The following is a 6,629-nucleotide window of genomic DNA, read 5'->3' as shown; positions in this document are numbered from 1 at the left end:
AAACATATGGGGTTTTTGATTTCTCAATGCTTGACTCAAATATGTATGAGCTCTGAAATTTGGCAACTGCTCAACAGATGTGTGAGAATTTGCAGATACTTCATTTGCAAAAAAAGTAATGGGGAGGAACTTCAATGAAAAATTCAAAGTTCAAGATGGAGTTTTATCTGTTTAAGTAACAAAAGAAACAATGCTTCAGCCATTCATTTTAGTTGTGTTAGTCAAGGCAATTACTCAGCTCAGCTGCAGGAGAGGAGAGGGGAAAGGCAGGAATTCAGCTCTAAAGATAAATACAGGCCATCCTTCTTTCTTAGATGCTGTGCAAGGGAAAGACAGCTGAGTGTTTTATGTCACTTTCCAGTTACCATCAAAAGATCCATTATAGTTTCATAGAATAAACAAATACGTATGTGTGAGGATCCCTGGGATCCAAGCAGCCACACAGCCACCCTGTTCTTGGCCCTTAATCCCAGCGGATCTCTTTAATTTCTGCTAGAGTCTCCTGGGTCGCTGTTCCCGCTCCCGGCTGAGCTGAACGAGACCCCTTGAGATCCTCTAGTCAAGCTGTCACCACCCAGTGAATCTCCAATGAACTCCCCTTAGCATACATTGGGACTTGCTAAGGACTTAAGTTCCTTCCCTCGCGCAACAGCTGTAATGACTGGTCATTTGAGGACTCCTCTCAAAGGTACATGCAAATGAGAGCTTACATCATACGCTATTGAGAATTTACATCATAGCTCACCTAAGGCCCAACTCGCCAATCAGTAGAGCAGGACCAGGTTTTTCAAGAACCTTCCACCAGAGGTCTTTAAAAGGCCTCTGAGACCATGTGGTCTTTGTCTTTCTTGTCTTGGATCCTGGCTGATTGGGCCTGTGCCAAAAGGGCAGGCTTAAGGGATGCAGTTGAGCTAGGCAATGGGAGCCAGCTCCTGGCATCCAAAACCCATCAAGAGCTGCAGATCCCATCTCTGTGTGAGTAGCTTAGGAAATGTGTTAGTGCATCTAGGTTTTGTTATGCTTATTTTTGGCTTGTCTAAAATAAACATCTTGTAACTATGCATTCTGTACCTGCAAGCCAAGGAGGCCTTGCATGAATGATACATTATTGCTCTATTCTGTCTACGTAGAATAAAGACCTTTCTTTAAAAGTATCTGTTGTCTCTGTGTTCCTATACGTGTGCCTTGGCTCGGTTGTTGCTTGCTTAGGTTAGGAAGGGAAGGAACTTAAGTCCTTAGCAAGTCCCAGTGTGTGCTAAGGGGAGTTCATTGGAGATTCACTGGGTGGTAGCAGCTTGACTAGAGGATCTCAAGGGGTATCGTTCAGCTCAGCCGGGAGTGGGAACAGCGATCCAGGAGACTAGGGGAAATTAAACAGATCCGCTGGGACTAAGGGCCAAGAAAAGGGTGGCTGTTTGGCTGCTTGGATCCCAGGGATCATCACAGTATGCATGTGCACCTGACATTGTCACAAGCGTACACAGTTACATTAAGATCATCTTAACTTGATATCCCTCCATTTTAATTGTATTAGTCTCAGTCAAGACAATTGTTTCTAACTGGATGTAAGGTAATTTTTCTAAACATTTTATTACTTTATGCTGGCTGTATGCCATAATAAATTCATTCATTTGAATTACTCCGTTGGGCTGCAGGAGGGGAGAGGGAGAGGGAATTCCACTGTAAAGATAAACACAGGCCGTTCTTCCTTGTTAGATGTTACAAATGGAGTTTTATGGTTCACACAGCTAATTGCAAGAAGAATTAGGAGTGGGAAGTGAATGTCTTCTAGCCCTCATTCTTCAGGAATTTGTTAGGAATAGGTTACTTTTCTGTGAGGGGTAGCAAAATTAAAATGTCTTGTTCTCCTCAGAGAAGCAAGAGAAGCAATAACATTTCCAGTCAGGAATGGGAAGGATAAAGAAAGAAATTTACATCATTACATATCACTGCAAGTGGCTATAAACATATTGCCCATGTATCTGCCCCATTCGTTTCATGCTGGCTGGGAGATTTCAAGAGATCTAAGCCAAAAAGGTAACTCTCCCAAGCTATGCTTAAATCAGATATATATATCCTCCTCGTTCACATATGTGAATGGATAAGAAGTGAGAAAAACAATCCTTAGCTGACTTGTCATATTTAGTTTACTTTTGAGAATAAATATATAATAACAAACTTGGATAAGTTTCTTAGTGTTCTCAGTGTTTCTATATGATATGATGTGATCTTTCTCTCTCTCTTTTCCTCTCTCTCTGTGCTATCTGCATATAGCTACTACAAGTGGTTACATTAACTTTATGCCTTGAACCTCTATTTACCACTAAATAGAATGGTGGTGCAGTGGTTAAATGCCTGTGCTGCAGCCACTCATTCCAACCCATAAGGCTGCGAGTTCAATCCTAGCCAATGGCTCAGGCTCGACTCAGACCTGCATCCTTCCAAGGTCACTAAAATGAGTACCCAGCTTGTTAGGGACAATTAGCTTATAGCTGTAAACCACTTAGAGACTGCTTAGGTGGTATGAAGCAGTATATAAATAAAGCTGCTATTGCTATTGCTATTAAACACCTTCAAATATATTTGCTCCATTTATCCGTTAAGTATTAAGTTTCCTGAATGCATTCCAGCTCCTTTAAAATCAATGGGAATTTTGCCATAGATTTCAATAAAAGGTGAATTGCACTGAAAGTCTTTTTTGTTGTTATGTTTAATCTATCTATGGAAACCCAGTCAAAGATTTGTTCAGGCTGGCACTGATTTATTCCTCAGTGTAATAATGGGCATATAGCACTTTCACTTACTTTTGTCTTTAAGGTTATGCTGCATATTTAGGTATGCTGTCTTTTCATCCCATTTTCTTGGTCTTTAAAGTATGATCCACTTGCATCCTGCTGTGTTCCATACCACTGCTTGATATTTTGGCAGCATTTTTCACTCTAGCTTAATTTTTCCAAGAGCACTCTGTCTCCTCTTGACTTTTCTTTTGATTTCCATAAGACTGAATTTCACACGTGTCATTTTCCCATTTCCTTTTCAAATAATTATTTTCACTTCTTTCCCATGTTTGCATTAATGTACAGATATCTTCATGGTCAAAGACACAATGTTAAAATGTTATCTTGAGATGCTACAAATTTCCAAAACACTCACAGCCCAGAGCCTTACTAGTGATTACTGGGTATGTTACCTGCATGATCTCTATCCATAACAGAACTTCCTTTTGGGGTGTGTGTGTGTGTGAGAGGAACTATGGGATGGCTCCCAAGACAGCCTTGGGAGCAATCTTCCCCAAAGATTCTCTGCCCATGGGGCGGCCAAAGTGAATCTGGGGAACTGAGGCTCTTTCCGGAGGAACTATGGGATGGTTGTGTTTGTTGTGTTTGTGAGACATTTATCCTCCTCTGCCAGAGAGTGCTGGTGCCATAATAAACTACCATTCCCAGGATTCCCTAGCACTGAGTTATGGCAGTTAACATGGGGAGACACAGAAGAGGACGAATAAGCACCTCCTGATTGGCTCTTTTAAAAAAAACAACCACAAAATTTATAACTAATTAAAAACGGCCAGGTAGTGGGAATGCAGGTACAGGCTACATCGGAGTTACAAATCGAATCCATCCATCTGTATGTATCCTGTCTGTCTCTCTGTCTGTCCAACCATCTATCTATCTATCTATCTATCTATCTATCTATCTATCTATCTATCTATCTATCTATCATCTATCTATCTATCCATCCATCTGCCCATTCAATATACTTGTCCAGTATATCTGTCTGCCTGCCCAACCATGTTATCTGTATATCTATCTATCCATACATCCATCTGTCTGTCTGTCTGTCTGTCTGTCTGTCTGTCTGTCTATCTAACTATCTATCAATCTGTCTATCTAACTATCCCATCTACCTATCCAGACTATCTTTCCATCTATTTGTCATCTGTCTGTCTGTCTATCTATCTATCTATCTATCTATCTATCTATCTATCTATCTATCTATCTATCTATCTATCTATGTAATCTATCTAATTATCCGGTCTATCTCTCTGTCTAGCCAATGTACCTATCTAATTAGTCTGTCTGCATGTCTCTCTCTCTCTCTCTTTCTCTCTCTCTTTCTCATAGCATAGTAATCGCCAGCGTGTTGAAAGGGGTTTGAGCGCTGGATTATGATTCTTTGGTCACCTTGGGCCAGTCACACTCTCTCAACATCTGGTGATAGCAAAAGCCTGCTTACTGGAATCCTATTCTATTACTCACTATTCTTAGATAGCTCTGCAGTGATTGATATTTATACTGTTTGATACTGATGTGGTGGTTTTCTATAGGAGATTTTCAATGTTTATGTCAATAAAAAAGACTTATGCTTTGTTTATATGTTTTATTCTTAGGTCATGGCCAGTTTTGCAGAGTTAGGATTTCCTCAAGTTGTTGGAGCAATTTATGGGTGCCATATCAAAATCATTGCTCCTGCTCATCAGGGTGCGCACTCTTCCCCAAAGATTCTCTCCCCATGGGGCGGCCAAAGTGAATTTAGGGAACCGAAGCTCTTTCCAGAGGAACTATGGGATGGGTTTCGCAGGAAATCCCTGCTTCATGGCTCCCAAGACAGCCCAGGGAGCACTTTTCCCTCTCTCCCCATGGGGCGGCCAAAGCGAATTTAGGGAACCGAAGCTCTTTCCTGTGTCTCCCCAGACTGAGAAAGAGAGATGGAAAGGCTCTATTTCCCCAGAGATTACTGTGCATCCTGCCTCTCCTCCATTACAAATGGGCTCTCCCCATACAGAGAGGTGAGGTTGCAATGGGGGGGGGGGGGAAAGAGCCTTTCCATCTCTCTTTCCCAAACTGAATCTGCCTTCTCCTCCAACCCTGGAAAGAGAATCTTTGGGAAGAGTGCTCCCATCCCATAGTTCCTCTGGAAGCAGCTTTCCCTAAATTTGCTTTGCCTGCAGCCTCCCCCAGCCTGAGGTCTTTTTCCAAGGCAGCAGAAGTGCTTTGGGAGGCAGTTTTCTCTCCCTCAACCATCCTTCCCCATGAATAATTGCAGGACTCGGCACTTTAAGCGTCTCCTCATTGGCTCTTTTATAACAAACCGCGAAATTTAAAAGTGACGTTACGATGACATTGCTTTGATTGACAGCCCCAAAATGGTGAGTGGGAACGAAATAAGGCTAAAACCGGTTTATATAAACACCGTTTTATTTGAATAGGAACGAAAGAGGATCACTTAAAGCAAATCAGTTGGTAAATGAGAACGAAGAAAAAAAAGCGATTCGGAACGCGGGAAAAGACCAGGGTTATTTTGAATCGATTTAACTGATACCGGTGTGTTTTGAAGCGTTATAAATCGCAAGTGGGAACACCCCCTGAGTGGAGTAGTGAATCTATCCTGGATTTTAGTTTGTATTTCTAAAGAAGTAGTCCAAGGTGCTGAACTTATCCATTAGAGTCTATACTAAAAACCTGATAGCTTCCATTAGCATGGAAGTCAGTAGCTACCATGGGTTTGGGTTAATTTTCACTAAATGACTGCAGTGTATAGTATAGGAAGGCACAGGCTTAACACAAAGGGTGCTTAACAATAGTTCCTTTTCATCCCGGAGAGAAGTGACCAGTGGGGTGCCACAGGGGTCTGTCCTGGGCCCAGTGCTATTCAACATTTTTATTAATGATGTGGATGACAGTATCGGGGACATCTGTATCAAATTTGCAGATGATACCAAATTAGGAGGCATAGCTAATACCACAGGGGACAGGATCAACATTCAAAATGACCTAAATAGACTAGAAAGCTTGGCCCAAGCTAACAAAATGAAATTCAAGATGGAAAAACATAAGGTTCTGTACTTAGGGTGGAAAAATGAAATGCACAGATATAGGATGGCACTCACCTGGCTGAATAAGACAACATGTGAAAGGGATCTAGGAGTCCAAGTAGACCACAAATTGAATATGAGTCAACAGTGCGATGTGGCAGCTAAAAAGGTCAATGCAATTTTAGGCTACATCGATAAAAGTATAATGTCTAGATCAAGGGAAGTAATAGTGCCACTCTATTCTGCTCTGGTCAGGCCCCACCTGGAATATTGTGTCCAGTTCTGGGCACCACAATTTAAAAAGGATGTTGAGAAACTGGAGTGTGTCCAAAGGAGGGTGACCAAAAGGGTGAAGGGTCTTGAAATCACGCCCTATGAGGAACGACTTAGAGAGCTGGGGATATTTAACCTGGAGAAGAGAAGGTATAGCCTTGTTTAAATATTTGAAGGGATGTCATATTGAGGAGGAACAAGCTCATTTTCTCCTGCTTCAGAAGACAGGATCCGGAGCAATGAAAGAATGGCTGTTTAAACCACTGATTTTGCCCACATGTGATAAGGTCCTAGGACACGGAGCAATGGATTCAAGTTACAGGAAAAGAGAATCCAGCTCAACATTAGGAGGAACCTCCTGACAGTAAGGGCTGTTTGACAGTGGAACAAACTCCCTCAGAGTGTAGTGGAGTCTCCTTCTTTGAAGGTCTTTAAGCAGAGGCTGGACGGCCATCTGTCAGGATGCTTTCATTGAGATTTCCTGCATGGCAGGGGGTTGGACTGGATGGCCCTTGTGGTCTCTTCCAACTCTATTATTCTA

The sequence above is a fragment of the Sceloporus occidentalis genome, unplaced genomic scaffold, assembly GCF_023333645.1.
Source record: "Sceloporus occidentalis isolate IW3139 unplaced genomic scaffold, rSceOcc1.0.p SCAF_1, whole genome shotgun sequence".
Classification (NCBI taxonomy): domain Eukaryota; kingdom Metazoa; phylum Chordata; class Lepidosauria; order Squamata; family Phrynosomatidae; genus Sceloporus; species Sceloporus occidentalis.
Note: the sequence above shows the minus strand (reverse complement) of the source record.